Source organism: Bubalus bubalis, chromosome 3 (genome assembly GCF_019923935.1).
Source record: "Bubalus bubalis isolate 160015118507 breed Murrah chromosome 3, NDDB_SH_1, whole genome shotgun sequence".
Lineage (NCBI taxonomy): Eukaryota > Metazoa > Chordata > Mammalia > Artiodactyla > Bovidae > Bubalus > Bubalus bubalis.
Window position 1 is genome coordinate 101,819,180 of NC_059159.1, and position 18,511 is coordinate 101,837,690.

The 18,511-nt window shown below is 39.9% G+C and overlaps 1 protein-coding gene across 4 annotated transcripts in view; it reads left to right on the forward strand.

The window, feature by feature from the left end:
- The first annotated feature begins 5,417 nt into the window (after positions 1-5,417).
- The window catches only part of PLGRKT (plasminogen receptor with a C-terminal lysine), a 51,528-nt gene continuing 38,434 nt past the window's right edge, over positions 5,418-18,511 (forward strand). The window contains exon 1 of one of the 4 annotated variants that reach the window (XM_025281546.3): positions 5,418-5,583. The gene's annotated coding sequence lies outside the window, so the exon portion shown is untranslated. Of the gene's footprint in view, positions 5,584-5,616; positions 5,904-6,922; positions 6,965-18,511 lie in introns of those variants that run through there. The other 3 variants (XM_025281543.3, XM_025281545.3, XM_025281544.3) reach the window with 3 other exon arrangements.

The following is an 18,511-nucleotide window of genomic DNA, read 5'->3' on the forward strand; positions in this document are numbered from 1 at the left end:
CATATATTGTTGATTCTATTCATATAAAATGTCTAGAATAGGCAAATCTATTGAGACAGGAGGAGAAGGGGATTAACAGAAGGGGGCAACAGAGGATGAGATGGTTGGATGGCATCATCGACTCAATAGACATGAGTTTGAGCAAACTCCAGGAGACAGTGAAGGAAAGAGAAGCCTGGGATGCTGGAGCCCATGGGGTTGCAAAGAGTTGGACGTGACTGAGTAACTGAACGACAGCACTGAGACTGAAAGAGATTAAGATATGCCAGGGGCTAGAGGGGAAGTGACACTATGAGGAGTGACTGCTAATGGGTATGGGGTTTCTTTTGGGGGTGATGAAAATGTTATAGAATTAGATAGAGGTAATAGTTGAACTACATTTTGAATAAACTAAAAGCTAATAAACTGTGTAATCTTAAATGGTGAATTTTATGATATGTCGATTATATCTCAATCTAAAGTTTCTAGGCAGGGAGAGAATAAGTCCACTGTTGCCATTATATTACAGGGCCACATGATGTCACTAGAAGAATGGACAAAGTTGAAAGTAGGCTGCACAAAGCTCAGTGATGCTCTGCTGGTTCAGATTGTGCCCAGGCTACATTTGAATCAACAGGGTGCCCCATGAATGAAGTCTAAGGTTAAAATTCAGACTGTGTTCCAGAATACAGACAACACAATGCCAGAATAGCTTAATACTGAAGAGTTTCTATCCTTAGCCCCATGCTCTCCTTCACAGATTGAAGTTCTTGGCTAAACTTGGTTCCCATTTTAATGGAGAAAGAAATTCATACTCCTTTAGAAAGCATCTCTTTAAAAGGAAATACATCTGAGTACACCGTGAACTTTCAAAAACTTTGTTTGATCTACAATTCTGTGCCAGCTTCAGGTGCACAGCAAAGTGAATCAGCTACATACACACATGCCCACTCTCCCTTAGATTTCCCTCCCACATAAGCCACCATGGAACGCTGAGTAGAGTTCCCTGTGCCATACAGTAGGTCCTTGTCAGTTGGTCCTCATTCCATACATAGTAGTGTTGAATATGTCAACCCCAGTTCTCCAATTAAAAACTTAAAAAAACTAATTTATGGATATACAGGGAAATATTGAGTAATTTTATTGTCCTGAGGTAGGGGGTTTTTCAGTGAGTTATGGATTTTATGCATTTTACATCAATTCTTTCTAAAATATGTATACTATTTAATTCAGTCAGATCAGATCAGTTGCTCAGTCGTGTCCGACTCTTTGCGACCCCATGAATCGCAGCACGCCAGGCCTCCCTGTCCATCACTAACTCCCGGACTTCACTCAGACTCACGTCCATCGAGTCAGTGATGCCATCCAGCCATCTCATCCTCCGTCTTCCCCTTCTCCTCCTGCCCCCTATCCCTCCCAGCATCAGAGTCTTTTCCAATGAGTCAACTCTTCGCATGAGGTGGCCAAAGTACTGGAGTTTCAGCTTTAGCATCATTCCTTCCAAAGAAATCCCAGGGCTGATCTCCTTTAGAATGGACTGGCTGGATCTCCTTGCAGTCCAAGGGACTCTCAAGAGTCTTCTTCAACACCACAGTTCAAAAGCATCAATTATTTGGCGCTCAGCCTTCTTCACAGTCCAACTCTTCCAGTCAAAATATTAAAAAGCTATATATATATACACACACACATATATATATGAAGGTGATTATCATGATGTTATTTTTTAAGGCTCTGGGAAGTCACTTAATTCTATTTTATAAATTTTTACATTGGAGCATAGTTGATTAACAATGATGTTATTGACAGAAGCAAAAAAATCAGAAATATCCAATGATGAAAATTGTATACATACTTGTTGAAAATCTTATATATGTTAAAAATGGTATATATGAATGCCATTTAATAACATGAAAATTCTTATGCTATAATGCAAACTGATTTTTAAAAGTACCTGTCTGTATGTGTGCATAGAGAATATACACGTACTTTCACAAATTCATAAAATTGGAAATAATGCACACAATAGTTAATGTTATATGTCATTTGGTATTGAAATAATTTTCCTTTAATCTTTTCATCCCACATTCTATGTCTTCAATATCTATGCCAATATTTCTCTGAATTCCCAGAGTAGATATTCTTATAGTCACTTTTTTCACTTATATTTTAAAATACATAAAATGATGGTAACGATAACCCTGTATGCGAGACAGCAAAAGAGACACAGATGTATAGAACAGTCTTTTGGACTCTGTGGGAGAGGGAGAAGGTGGGATGATTTGGGAGAATGGCATTGAAACATGTATAATATCATATATGAAACAAATTGCCAGTCCAGGTTCGATGCATGATACTGGATGCTTGGGGCTGGTGCACTGGGATGACTCAGAGGGATGGGATGGGGAGGAGGTGGTAGGGGGGTTCAGGATGGGGAGCACGTGTATACCTAAAAAAAAGAAAAAAATAAAATAAAATACATACATGAATATTTATAATATATGTGTATAAAGTGTATCCATTGGGTTTCCATCAGGAATTGGAATTCTACTGTTTGACTAAAGAGATCTTAAATGGTAGTTAGAAGGCAATTAAGGGAATAGGATTAAGAGAACCATCTAGTTGAGGCACCTCAACTACCAATTTGGGGTGAAGAACCATTAAGTTGAGAGTAATAGCAATGGCAAGAAACCCATACCATCTCTAGGCCGAAAAGGAAGGGAAGAGAGCATTCCCAGAGCTCTGTGACCTGAAGCCACAGAGGAGGGGCTGCTGATCGAGAGCTTCAGTGGTGAAAAGACACTACCACTGCCAGATCCTAAAACAGAGAAAGAATGGATAGAATGTACCCTATTTCTCTTTCCTCCTGCCTCCTGTCTCCTGTGGATGCCTCCATAGTCCAAAACCAAATATAAATCAGCTGAGAAGAGCCCAGGTGATGTTTTCCAAAGAGGTCAGCTTCTGGGGTATAGAATAAGGCAGGCAAGACAGGACAATAGGTATGAAGGGAGGCAAACAGAAGACCCAGATAGTTTATTTGTTTTGCCACCCAGGATTTATTTTCCCCCCTTATTCAGATGGAGAGAAACTCATCCCTAAACATGAGAATCAGAGAGTCCTATCAACTACTATGTTGCTTTGAAGTGATGTCAATACTCTGGCCTAGAAACTAAATTATGATGTTTGTCTCCACCACTACTGTTCATACAAGGAAACAGAGAAAGCAAGGGCATGGAATAAATAATCAATTAACATTTTATATACAGAGATGAGCCTCCCAGGTGGCTCAGATGGTAAAGAATCTTCCTGCAATGCAGGAGACCCGGGTTTGGTCCAATAATCCCTGCCTCTGTAGCTTATTGCTAGGTTAAAAAAGATAAATTGATAATCATAATTTCCTACTTCATTCACTTATGTTTTTCCTGCCCTATGCAGTATCTTAGTAGATTGTGATTTTTTTTTTTTTTTAACCTGGTACAGTGATACAACACTTCAATTCCTGCATGGTCTGAAACTGAAGTGCTCCCAACGTTATCAGGTTACTATAGTTATCTTATGATCATCATCATTGCACATGGGAGTATAAAGATGTGCCCAGTTAATCTTTGGGTGTCATGCACATTTCTCCTTGCTCTCATTGTTTAGCTGTAACCCAGTTTCCTCATGGAATTCCAGTTCCATGAGGAACCAAAATGAACAGAGGGCAATTTCAGCTTCCAATTCAGTGGCACCACGGCTGGGTCCTCTAGTGGAAGCATTTCTTCCTTTTGAACTAGGACTTCAAAATACGATAAACCCAAGGTTGTAGAAATGGTATGCTGGATATTTTCATTTGTCAGAGGTCTTCGTGCCTAGCAAGCTGACTTCCATAGACTACATAGACCTGCCTTCATCTTCAGGCTTTCTAGTGGATCCAGAAATCCACCAGATTTTTCCGATGAAAGATTTCAGCAGGATATCAGAGCATGGAAGGACAGGGGGACGTGTCTTTCTTTTCCACTCTGTCCCCATTTGGAGTTGAGGTGCTAGCAGTGGCTGCAGCTATAGGATCTTACCCTGTTGGGCCAAAGGTCAGCATCTACTGCTCTCCACTACTGAACAACATAGCTCCTGTCGGGTAGCCCTCTCAATCAGGTACAGCTATGGCTCTCGCCTGGTTTTAGTAACTGCTCCCTTCCATTTGTCTCTTCTGTGGAGGTTCTGCGGGGCAAGGCCCAGTCCTTGCCATCTCGGGGGACTTCAGAGTTAGTAACAGGTTCCCACTGTTGTTGTTTACTACTGTTAACTTAATGCTGTGTGCAAGACATGGTGCTAAGTGCCTGAATAAAGAATTGTCTCATTTAGTCTTCATAATCCAAATAAATTAGATGGCTTTAGACCTATTGCAGAGATGATAAAAGTAAGTTTTGCAGAGGATGAAGAGCGACAGTGATGGAGTTGGAGATCAAATCAAATGTAGGTGTGCTTATGGCAGAATCTGGGCACTCAGATGCTATGGTTATCAGTTGTTATCCTGTCTTAAAGGGCCAAAATTCCAAATGGCTTTGCTCTTGTGGTTCCCAGGTCACTCTGGCAGGAGGTCAGTGAGGTGTGCACTCACATACAGAGCCTGGGAAGGTTAGATGCCTTCTCCACTGATGGGATGGCAGCCAGGACTAAGGGCAGGAACTTTTCTCATAGACCTTCTTAAAGGCCAGAGCCTGGTGGAAGTCCATGCTATTTTTCCAAATTATTTAATAACAAAGAACAGAATGCCAACAGCTCCTCAAGTATTCTCTCAATGAAGCTGGGAAAGAGGGTGGCTTACTCAAGACAGAAATCAATGGTGGGGGTGAGAAGAAATGAAGATCTCTCAGAGCATAAGTTGAGAAAGATGGCTGTTAAAAAAAATTTTTTTTTTTTGGTCTGGTAACTCTGGTCAAGTCTTCTCTGTTTCTTTTCACATCCTAACCTTACCCCTACTTTGATGGTGGGCAGTTTAACAGCCAGAGGAGGCTGAGGCTCTAACGAATTAAATAAACTATGTCAGTGTTGAGATTCAAACAGGGGTGGAGGGAGAGTCCATCCTCAACATAAATCTATTCTATAAGGAGAAAAGCCCTTACAAATGTTTATAACTATGGATTATATGTTCAAGTGACAACTTCTCGAAAGATACATTTTCTTCTAGAAATAGGCCCTACAAATGGTGGTTGACATCATATGTGGAGCACTGTGAGATGGCTCATTAAGCTGTATGGAGCTTTTAGCTCTACAAGGGAGCATGATTGCTCAGGTTCCTCATGGGTAACTGACAAACCTCAGTGAGCCCTTTAAGTGAGATTTCCATTCTGCTTCCTCTGCCCACTTCCCTCAAAATTTGAGTCCCTGGATTTTGAATTTGCCTCTTTGACCTGCCCCTCCCATGGCCTGTCGGAAAGAAAACACCAGGCTGCTTTGGTCAGGGGCGCGGGCCCTTTAAGGAAGCAAGAGCTGCGCTGTTTGGCCTCCGTGGCCAGCCAGTCCGGAGGTTCTGCGGGGCGAGGCCCGGTCCTTGTCGCCGTTTCGGGGAGCTTCAGGCCTGGAGGCCTTCGCTGTGATCAGTGTCTCCCGCACCTCCACTGTCCAGTGAGTGAGCGCCGGCTGGGTGGGCCAGGCCGGCCGCAGGCTGTTGGGGGAAGGGCGGGTCCTCGCGGCAGCGCCTGCCGGCGCCGAGCTCCGGGTCTTCGGGCTTGCTGGGCCGCTCTGGGTGCCCTTTCCTTGTGAGCGCCCTTGGCTCTCCCGCTTCTAGTGCCAACCAGTATCGCCAACCTTGTTTCGGAGGAGCCGGTTCTCCCTTCAAAGACTCCAGGCCGCTCCCATATCATAATTAAATTGGGGGAAGTAGGCAAAGCGTTGTCAACGGAAATCAGCATAACCTGGCAGGAATTCCCAACTACCGCTTCAAGGTGAGCGGGTGGAGTTTTAAATTAGGGAAAGATCTCCCGGAAGCTGTAGGTTCCGGGCCGGAATTTTCAGGGGAAATGGGCTAGTTTGAATGGAACTCAGAGGTAGAATTTGCTGGGGAAGTGGCCTAATTTGAATGAAACCCAAAGACGTATTGAAATGATTGTAATCATGCAACCAGTCATATACATAGGTAGTTGATGTGTCATTCGATCAGGAAATGAGTCACTGCAGAAACTTGGATAACAGAAGTTATAGGTCATGGAATTATTCTTTCTTTTTTTTAAGTAAAATCAAATACCAGTTCTTAGATGTGACCTGAGGAGGACAGCCCCAACACTTCCTCCTCAGAAATACCCCTACCTGTTGTAATGTGTAGCACAGCTGAGGCAAGGCTGGCGCAAAGAGCCCTTTATAAGATCTCAGGAGTAAATGAGGGAAAAATGAAGGCAGAAGGGACCCAAATCAGGATTCTTAGCCTTCTGAAACACAGTGGTGTCAAAGTTGTAAGTAGTAAGGTATTTGTCACCAATGACAAAGTGTTGGCATTTTTTAAAGACTTGCTTTATACAATTGAATGAATTAAAAATTATTCCTATTGCAAGGTCACTCTTAATTATTTTCTGATACAATGAGTGAGTGAGTCAAAGTCACTCAGTAGTGTCCGACTCTTTGCAACTTCATGAACTATACAGTCTATGGAATTCTCCAGGCCAGAATACTGGAGTGGGTAGCCTTTCCCTTCTCCAGGGGATCTTCCCAACACAGGGATCAAACCCAGGTCTCCCACACTGCAAGCAGATTCTTTACCACAGCTGAGCCACAAGGGAAGCCCTCTGATATAATAAGTCCCCTACATATGAACCTTCAAGTTGGCAACTTTCAAAGATGTGAATGGGTGGAGGAGCCAAGATGGCGGAGGAGTAGGACGGGGAGAACACTTTCTCCCCCACAAATTCATCAAAAGAGCATTTAAACGTCGAGTAAATTCCACAAAACAACTTCTGAATGCCGGCAGAGGACATCAGGCAACCAGAAAAGCAACCCAACTCTTCGAAAGGAGGTAGGAAAAAATATAAAAGACAAAAAAAGAGACAAAAGAGGGAGGGACGGAGTTCCGTCCCGGGAAGGGAGTCTTAAAAAGAGAGAAGTTTCCAAACACCAGGAAACCTTCTCACTGCCGAATCTGTGCTGAGCTTTGGAAGCACAGAGGGCAACATAAAAGGGAGAAAAAAAATAAATAAACAATTAAAAATCGCAGATTGTGAGCCCTACGGTAACTCCCCCAGCGGAGAAGCAGCGCAGACGCCTGCACACGGCATTAGCAAGCGGGGGCTGGGCAGGGAAGCGGGGCGCGGGCTGTGTCCCTTAGAGTAAGAATCGGCCCGAATGTCCTGAGCGCTATCTGAGCGAAATAATTTGGGCTAGCAAACCAGACTGTGGGATATCTACCACGGGAAAAGCCAGCCCTAACCTAAGACACCGCCAGGCCCGCGCACAGAACAAAGGACTGAACAGAGATAGCCGGTTGCAGACCTTCCCCCTCCGGTGACAGGCAGCCAGAACCGTAAGGGGGCAATCGCAGCCCCAGAGAGACACTATCTATAAAACTGTAAGCAGGCTTCTTTGCTAACTAAAACTTCTTGGGGGTCTGGACGGTCAACATCTGCCTGAGAAGGTGCGCCGGTTTTACACCCAGATAACCGAGTGGCGGGGAGGCGATAAGTCGCAGCATTGGCGCCCGCCAAACACATCACCTGAGCTGCTCGTATCTGGGAAGAGCACAAAACGCAGGCCCAACCAAGTCTGCGCCTCTGAGGACTACCCGAGTGCCTGAACCTGAGCGGCTTGGACCTGGGAGCTCAGCCCAGGGCCGGCCTCTGATTGTTCCCGGTGGAACAACCTAGAGCCCGAGCAGTGTGGGCAGGGAGGCTACACGCGCCGTGAGCGGGGGCAGACCCAGTGTGGCTGAGGCACTGCGAGCGCATGCCAGTGTTATCTGTTTGCAGCATCCCTCCCTCCCTCCCCACAGCGCGGCTGAACAAGTGAGCCTAAATAAAATAAAAAAAATAGTGTCCTCCACTGTCCCCTTTGTGTCAGGGCGGGAACCAGACACTGAAGAGACCAGCAAACAGAAGAAGCTGTAACAGAGGGAAACGCCTTGGAAGCTACAGGCCATAGATTAAAACCCTGTGGTTACTACGAACTACATAGGAAGGGGCCTATAGATCTTGAGAAATATAAGTCAGACCAAGGAACTAGCCAAAAATGAACTGAACCCACAATACTCACGACAAAACCAGAGAAAGACCTAGATATATTTTTACTATTTTTACGATCAATCTTTCTTTTTTTTTTTTCTTAAATTAAAAAAAAAAATTTTAAGTCCTCTATGGTCCTTTAATTTTCACTTTTATAACTATTACTTTGCAAAAAAAAAAAAAAAAGACCCTATTTTTTTTTCTTCAGCAAACTTCATATATATATTTTATAATTTTTTGACTGTGTTTTGTTTTGTTTTGTTTTTTTCTTTTTCTTCTTTTCTTTAACATTGTATTTTTGAAATTCCAAACTCTACTCTAGATTTTTAATTTTATCCTTTTGGTATATGTTATCAATTTTGTACCTATAGTTTTTTTCATAATTTCTGTGACTTTTTTTTTCCCTCTGTTTCTCTTCTTCTTTTGTATAACATTGTATATCTACAATTCCAAACTCTACTCAAGATTTTTAATTTATGCTTTTTGGTATTTGATATCAATTTTGTACCTGTATTTTCTTTATAATTTTCACGACATTGTTTTTGTTGGTTTGTTTGTTTTCTCTCTTTATTTTTCTTCTTTTTTTTAACATTGTATTTTTGAAATTCCGAACTCTACTCTAGATTTTTAACTTTTGCTTTTTGGTATTAGTTATCAATTTTGCACCTGTAGTTTCTTTATAATTTTCGCGACCTTGTTTGTTTTTCTTTGTTCATTTTTTCTCTCTTTCTTTTCCTTCTTCTTTTCTTTAACATCGTATTTTTGAAATTCCAAACTCTACTCTAGATTTTTAATTTTAGCCTTTTGGTATATGTTATCAATTTTGTACATATAGTTTTTTTTTATAATTTCTGTGACTTTTTTTTTTTCCCCTCTGTTTCTTTCTCTTCTTCTTTTGTATAACATCGTATATCTGCAATTCCAAACTCTACTCAAGATTTTTAATTTATGCTTTTTGGTATTTGATATCAATTTTGTACCTGTATTTTCTTTATAATTTTCGCGACATTGTTTTTGTTGGTTTGTTTGTTTTCTCTCTTTATTTTTCTTCTTCTTTTTTTTAACATTGTATTTTTGAAATTCCAAACTCTACTCTAGATTTTTAACTTTTGCTTTTTGGTATTAGTTGTCAATTTTGCACCTGTAGTTTCTTTATAATTTTCGCGACCTTGTTTGTTTTTCTTTGTTCATTTTTTCTCTCTTTCTTTTCCTTCTTCTTTTCTTTAACATCGTATTTTTGAAATTCCAAACTCTACTCTAGATTTTTAATTTTAGCCTTTTGGTATATGTTATCAATTTTGTACATATAGTTTTTTTTTTATAATTTCTGTGACTTTTTTTTTTTTCCCCTCTGTTTCTTTCTCTTCTTCTTTTATATAACATCATATATCTGCAATTCCAAACTCTACTCAAGATTTTTAATTTATGCTTTTTGGTATTTGATATCAATTTTGTACCTGTATTTTTTTAATAATTTTTGTGACATTGTTTTTGTTGGTTTGTTTGTTTTCTCTCTTTATTTTTCTTCTTCTTCTTTTTTTTTTTTTAACATTGTATTTTTGAAATTCCAAACTCTACTCTAGATTTTTAATTTTTGCTTTTTGGTATTAGTTATCAATTTTGTACCTGTAGTTTCTTTATAATTTTCGCAACCTTGTTTGTTTTTCTTTGTTCGTTTTTTCTCTCTTTCTTTTCCTTCTTCTTTTCATTAACATCGCATTTTTGAAATTCCAAACTCTACTCTAGATTTTTAATTTTTGCTTTTATGTATTTGTTACCAATTGTGTACCTTTAAGAACCCAATCTTCAGGACCCATTTTTCACTAGGGAACGAGATTACTGGCTTGACTGCTCTCTCTCCCTTTGGACTCTCCGTTTTCTCCACCAGGTCGCCTGTATCTCCTCCCTAACGCCTCTCTACTCTACCCAACTCTGTGAATTTCTGTGTGTTCCAGATGGTGGAGAACACTTAGGGAACTGATTACTGGCTGGATCTGTCTCCCTCCTTTTCATTTCCCCCTTTTATCCTTCTGGCCACCTCTGTCTCCTGCCTCCTTCTTCTCTTCTCTGTATAACTCCATGAACATCTCTGAGCGGTCCAGTTGTGGAGTGCACATAAGGAAGTGACTACTGGCTAGCCCACTCTCTCCACTATTGATTCCACCTCATCTCATTTGGGTCACCTCTAACTCCCTCCTCCCAATTCTCTTCTCCATGTAACGCTGTAAACCTCTCTGAGAGACCCTCACAGTAGAGAAACTTTTCATCTTTAACGTAGATGTTTTATCAATGGTGTTGTATAGAAGGAGAAGTTTTGAAACTACTGTAAAAATAAGACCAATAACTGGAAGTAGGAGGCTTAAGTCCAAACCCTGACTCCAGGGAACTCCTGACTCCAAGGAACATTAATTAACAGGAGCTCATCAAACGCCTCCATACCGACACTGAAACCAAGCACCACACAAGGGCCAACAAGTTCCAGGGCAAGACATACCAAGCAAATTCTCCAGCAACAAAGGAACACAGCCCTGAGCTTCAAGATACAGGCTGCTCAAAGTCACCCCCAAACCATAGACATCTCATAACACATTACTGGACATTTCATTACACTCCAGAGAGAAGAAATACAGCTCCATCCACCAGAACATCGACACAAGCTTCCCTAACCAGGAAACCGTGACAAGCCACCTGTACAAACCCACACACAGTGAGGAAATGCCACAATAAAGAGAACTCCACAAACTGCCAGAATACAGAAAGGACACCCCAAACTCAGCAATTTAAACAAGATGAAGAGACAGAGGAATAGCCAGCAGATAAAGGAACAGGATAAATGCCCACCAAACCAAACAAAAGAAGAAGAGATAGGGAATCTACCTGATAAAGAATTCCGAATAATGATAGTGAAATTGATCCAAAATCTTGAAATTAAAATGGAATCACAGATAAATAGCCTGGAGGCAAGGATTGAGAAGATGCAAGAAAGGTTTAACAAGGACTTAGAAGAAATAAAAAAGAGTCAATATATAATGAATAATGCAATAAGTGAAATTAAAAACACTCTGGAGGCAACAAATAGTAGAATAACAGAGGCAGAAGATAGGATTAGTGAATTAGAAGATAGAATGGTAGAAATAAATGAATCAGAGAGGATAAAAGAAAAACGAATTAAAAGAAATGAGGACAATCTCAGAGACCTCCAGGACAATATTAAACGCTACAACATTCGAATCATAGGGGTCCCAGAAGAAGAAGACAAAAAGAAAGACCATGAGAAAATACTTGAGGAGATAATAGTTGAAAACTTCCCTAAAATGGGGAAGGAAATAATCACCCAAGTCCAAGAAACCCAGAGAGTCCCTAACAGGATAAACCCAAGGTGAAACACCCCAAGACACATATTAATCAAATTAACAAAGATCAAACACAAGGAACAAATATTAAAAGCAGCAAGGGAAAAACAACAAATAACACAAGGGAATACCCATAAGGATAACAGCTGATCTTTCAATAGAAACTCTTCAAGCCAGGAGGGAATGGCAAGACATACTTAAAATGATGAAAGAAAATAACCTACAGCCCAGATTATTGTACCCAGCAAGGATCTCATTCAAGTATGAAGGAGAAATCAAAAGCTTTTCAGACAAGCAAAAGCTGAGAGAATTCTGCACCACCAAACCAGCTCTCCAACAAATACTAAAGGATATTCTCTAGACAGGAAACACAAAAACGGTGTATAAATTCGAACCCAAAACAATAAAGTAAATGGCAACGGGATCATACTTATCAGTAATTACCTTAAACGTAAATGGGTTGAATGCCCCAACCAAAAGACAAAGACTGGCTGAATGGATACAAAAACAAGACCCCTACATATGTTGTCTACAAGAGACCCACCTCAAAACAGGGGACACATACAGACTGAAAGTGAAGGGCTGGAAAAAGATTTTCCATGCAAATAGGGACCAAAAGAAAGCAGGAGTAGCAATACTCATATCAGATAAAATAGACTTTAAAACAAAGACTGTGAAAAGAGACAAAGATGGTCACTACATAATGATCAAAGGATCAATCCAAGAAGAAGATATAACAATTATAAATATATATGCACCCAACACGGGAGCACTGCAGTATGTAAGACAAATGCTAACAAGTATGAAAGGAGAAATTAACAATAACACAACAATAGTGGGAGACTTTAATACCCCACTCACACCTATGGATAGATCAACTAAACAGAAAATTAACAAGGAAACACAAACTTTAAACGATACAATAGACCAGTTAGACCTAATTGATATCTATAGGACATTTCATCCCAAAACAATGAATTTCACCTTCTTCTCAAGCGCACATGGAACCTTCTCCAGGATAGATCACATCCTGGGCCATAAAGCTAGCCTTGGTAAATTCAAAAAAACAGAAATCATTCCAAGCATCTTTTCTGACCACAATGCAGTAAGATTAGATCTCAATTACAAGAGAAAACCTATTAAAAAATCCAACATATGGAGGCTGAACAACACGCTGCTGAATAACCAACCAATCACAGAAGAAATCAAAAAAGAAATCAAAATTTGCATAGAAACGAATGAAAATGAAAACACAACAACCCAAAACCTGTGGGACACGGTAAAAGCAGTCCTAAGGGGAAAGTTCATAGCAATACAGGCACACCTCAAGAAACAAGAAAAAAGTCAAATAAATAACCTAACTCTACACCTAAAGCAACTAGAAAAGGAAGAAATGAAGAACCCCAGGGTTAGTAGAAGGAAAGAAATCTTAAAACTTAGAGCAGAAATAAATGCAAAAGAAACAAAAGAGATCATAGCAAAAATCAACAAAACCAAAAGCTGGTTCTTTGAAAGGATAAATAAAATTGACAAACCATTAGCCAGACTCATCAAGAAACAAAGGGAGAAAAATCAAATCAATAAAATTAGAAATGAAAATGGAGAGATCACAGCAGACAACACAGAAATACAAAGGATCATAAGAGACTACTATCAACAATTATATGCCAATAAGATGGACAACGTGGAAGAAATGGACAAATTCTTAGAAAAGTACAACTTTCCAAAACTCGATCAGGAAGAAATAGAAAATCTTAACAGACCCATCACAAGCACGGAAATTGAAACTGTAATCAAAAATCTTCCAGTAAACAAAAGCCCAGGTCCAGACGGCTTCACAGCTGAATTCTACCAAAAATTTAGAGAAGAGCTAACACCTATCCTGCTCAAACTCTTCCAGAAAATTGCAGAGGATGGTAAACTTCCAAACTCATTCTATGAGGCCACCATCACCCTAATACCAAAACCTGACAAAGATCCCACAAAAAAAGAAAACTACAGGCCAATATCACTGATGAACATAGATGCAAAAATCCTTAACGAAATTCTAGCAATCAGAATCCAACAACACATTAAAAAGATCATACACCATGACCAAGTGGGCTTTATCCCAGGGATGCAAGGATTCTTCAATATCAACAAATCAATCAATGTAATACACCACATTAACAAATTGAAAAATAAAAACCATATGATTATCTCAGTAGATGCAGAGAAAGCCTTTGACAAAATTCAACATCCATTTATGATAAAAACTCTCCAGAAAGCAGGAATAGAAGGAACATACCTCAACATAATCAAAGCTATATATGACAAACCCACAGCAAACATTATCCTCAATGGTGAAAAATTGAAAGCATTTCCTCTAAAGTCAGGAACAAGACAAGGGTGCCCACTTTCACCATTACTATTCAACATAGTTTTGGAAGTTTTGGCCACAGCAATCAGAGCAGAAAAAGAAATAAAAGGAATCCAAATGGGAAAAGAAGAAATAAAGCTCTCACTGTTTGCAGATGACATGATCCTCTACATAGAAAACCCTAAAGACTCCACCAGAAAATTACTAGAACTAATCAATGACTATAGTAAAGTTGCAGGATATAAAATCAACACACAGAAATCACTTGCATTCCTATACACTAATAATGAGAAAACAGAAAGAGAAATTAAGGAAATAATTCCATTCACCATTGCAACAGAAAGAATAAAATACTTAGGAATATATCTACCTAAAGAAACTAAAGACCTATATATAGAAAACTATAAAACACTGGTGAAAGAAATCAAAGAGGACACTAACAGATGGAGAAATATACCATGTTCATGGATTGGAAGAATCAATATAGTGAAAATGAGTATACTACCCAAAGCAATCTATAGATTCAATGCAATCCCCATCAAGCTACCAACAGCATTCTTCACAGAGCTAGAACAAATAATTTCACAATTTGTATGGAAATACAAAAAACCTCGAATAGCCAAAGCGATCTTGAGAAAGAAGAATGGAACTGGAGGAATCAACCTACCTGACTTCGGGCTCTACTACAAAGCCACAGTTATCAAGACAGTATGGTACTGGCACAAAGACAGAAATATAGATCAATGGAACAAAATAGAAAGCCCAGAGATAAATCCACGCACATATGGACACCTTATCTTTGACAAAGGAGGCAAGAATATACAATGGATTAAAGACAATCTCTTTAACAAGTGTTGCTGGGAAATCTGGTCAACCACTTGTAGAAGAATGAAACTAGAACACTTTCTAACACCATACACAAAAATAAACTCAAAATGGATTAAAGATCTCAATGTAAGACCAGAAACTATAAAACTCCTAGAGGAGAACATAGGCAAAACACTCTCTGACATACATCACAGCAGGATCCTCTATGACCCACCTCCCAGAATATTGGAAATAAAAGCAAAAATAAACAAATGGGACCTAATTAACCTTAAAAGCTTCTGCACATCAAAGGAAACTATTAGCAAGGTGAAAAGACAGCCTTCAGAATGGGAGAAGATAATAGCAAATGAAGCAACTGACAAACAACTAATCTCGAGAATATACAAGCAACTCCTACAGCTCAACTCCAGAAAAATAAATGACCCAATCAAAAAATGGCCAAAGAACTAAATAGACATTTCTCCAAAGAAGACATACAGATGGCTAACAAACACATGAAAAGATGCTCAACATCACTCATTATCAGAGAAATGCAAATCAAAACCACTATGAGGTACCATTTCACACCAGTCAGAATGGCTGCGATCCAAAAGTCTACAAGTAATAAATGCTGGAGAGGGTGTGGAGAAAAGGGAACCCTCTTCCAGTGTTGGTGGGAATGCAAACTAGTACAGCCACTATGGAGAACAGCGTGGAGATTCCTTAAAAAACTGGAAATAGAACTGCCTTATGATCCAGCAATTCCACTGCTGGGCATACACACTGAGGAAACCAGAAGGGAAAGAGACACGTGTACCCCAATGTTCATCGCAGCACTGTTTATAATAGCCAGGACATGGAAGCAACCTAGATGTCCATCAGCAGATGAATGGATAAGAAAGTGGTGGTACATATACACAATGGAGTATTACTCAGCCATTAAAAAGAATACATTTGAATCAGTTCTAATGAGGTGGATGAAACTGGAGCCTATTATACAGAGTGAAGTAAGCCAGAAAGAAAAACACCAATACAGTGTACTAACGCATATATATGGAATTTAGAAAGATGGTAACAATAACCTTGTGTACGAGACAGCAAAAGAGACACTGATGTATAGAACAGTCTTATGGACTCTGTGAGAGAGGGAGAGGGTGGGAAGATTTGGGAGAATGGCATTGAAACATGTAAAATATCATGTATGAAATGAGTTGCCAGTCCAGGTTCGATGCACGATACTGGATGCTTGGGGCTGGTGCACTGGGACGACCCAGAGGGATGGAATGGGGAGGGAGGAGGGAGGAGGGTTCAGGATGGGGAACACATGTATACCTGTGGCGGATTCATTTTGATATTTGGCAAAACTAATACAATTATGTAAAGTTTAAAAATAAAATTAAAAAAAAAAAAAGATGTGAATGGTATGCTTGCATCTTCAATCATGTAAGTTAGTTCATGTATCTGGCATACATTGTCACGTGCGTACATCCTCTCCAAGTAGTTGTGCTTTTGTGTACTTTACTGTACAGTACTTTATAGAGTACAGGAATATAGTATCTTTTTTCAAACCCCAGATGTCCGGAAGCAAACCCTAAAGAAGGAGTAATATAGCTAGCTGGTACTGTTACCAGCCTCTGTATGTTAGCGGCTGTACTATACTACTATCCTTTTCAAGGTACTGTACTATAAGATTAAAAAAGGTTTATTTTTGGTTTGTTTTTCATGTATTTTATTTAAACCTGGAATCAGTTCAGTTCAGTCGCTCTGTCATGTCCAACTCTTTGTGACCCCATGGACTGCAGCACGCCAGGCTTCCCTGTCCATTGCCAACTCCCGGAGCTTACTCAAACTCATGTCCATTGAGTCAGTGATACCATCCAACCATCTCATCCTCTATTGTCCCCTTCTCCTCCCGCCTTCAATCTTTCCCAGCATCAGGGTCTTTCAAGTGAGTCACTTCTCATTAGATAGCGAAAGTATTGCAGTTTCAGCTTCAGCATCAGTCTTTCCAATGAATATTCAGGACTGGTTTCCTTTAGGATAGACTGGTTGGATCTCCTTGAAGTCCAAGGGACTCTTAAGAGTCTTCTCCAATGCCACAGTTCAAAAGCATCAATTCTTCAGTGCTCAGCTTTCTTTATAGCCCAACTCTTACATCCATACATGACTACTGGAAAAACCATAGCTTTGACTGGATGGACCTTTGTTGGCAAAGTAATGTCTCTGCTTTTGAATATGCTATCTAGGTTGGTCGTAACTTTCCTTCCAAGGAGTAAGTGTCTTTTAATTTCATGGCTGCAATCACCATCTGCAGTGATTTTGGAGCCCCAAAAAATAAAGTCTGACATTGTTTCCACTGTTTCCCCATCTATTTCCCATGAAGTGATGGGACCAGATGCCATGATCTTAGTTTTCTGAATGTTGAGCCTTAAGCCAACTTTTTCACTCTCCTCTTTCACTTTCATTAAGAGGCTTTTTAGTTCCTCTTCACTTTCTGCCATAAGGGTGGTGTCATCTTCATATCTGAGGTTATTGATATTTCTCCCAGCAATCTTGATTCCAGCTTGTGTATCTTCCAGCCCAGTGTTTCTCATGATGTACTCTGCATATAAGTTAAATAAGCAGGGTGACAATATACAGCCTTGATGTACTCCTTTCCCAATTTGGAACCAGTCTGTTGTTTTATGTCCGGTTTGAACTGTTGATTCTTGACCTGCATACAGATTTCTCAGGAGGCAGGTCAGGTACTCTGGTATTCCCATCTCTTGAAGAATTTTCCAGTTTGTTGTGATCCACAGAGTCAAAGGCTTTGGCATATTCAATAAGGAAGAAATAGATGTTTTTCTGGAACTCTCTTGCCTTTTTGATGATCCAGTGGATGTTGGCAATTTGATCACTGGTTCCTCTGCTTTTTCTAAATCTGTCTTGAACATCTGGAAGTTCATGGTTCACGTACTGTTGAAGCATGGCTTGGAGTTTTGAGCATTACTTTGCTAGCATGTGAGATGAGTGCAATTGTGCGGTAATTTGAGCATTCTTTAGCATTGCCTTTCTTTGGGGATTGGAATGAAAACTGACCTTTTCCAGTCCTGTGGCCACTGCTGAATTTTTCAAATTTGCTGGCATATTGAGTGCAGCACTTTAACAGCATCATCTTTTAGGATTTGAAATGGCTCAACTGGAATTCCATCACCTCCACTAGCTTTGTTCGTAGTGATGCTTCCTAAGGCCCACTTGACTTCACATTCCATGATGTCTGGCTCTAGATGAGTGATCACACTATCATGGTTATCTGGGTCATGAAGATCATTTTTTATAGTTCTTCTGTGTATTGTTGCCACGCCTTCTTCACACCTTCTGCTTCTGTTAGGTCCATACCATTTCTGTCCTTTTTTGTACCCATCTTTGCATGAAATATTCCCTTGGTATCTCTAATTTTCTTGAAGAGAGTTCTAGTCTTTCCTATTCTATTATTTTCCTTTATTTCTTTGTGTTGATCACTGAGGAAGGCTTTCTTATCTCTCCTTGCTATTCTTTGGAACTCTGCATTCAAATGGGTATATCTTTTCCTTTTCTCCTTTGCCTTTTGCTTCTCGTCTTTCCTCAGCTATTTCTAAGACCTCCTCAGACAACCATTTTGTCTTTTTGCATTTCTTTTTCTTGGGGATGGTCTTCATCACTGCCTCCTGTACAATGTCACAAACCTCCATCCACAGTTCTTTAGGCACTCTATCAGATCTAATCCCTTGAATCTATTTTTCACTTCCACTGTATAATCTTAAGGGTTTTGATTTCAGTCATACCTGAATGGTCTTAGTGGTTTTCCCTAC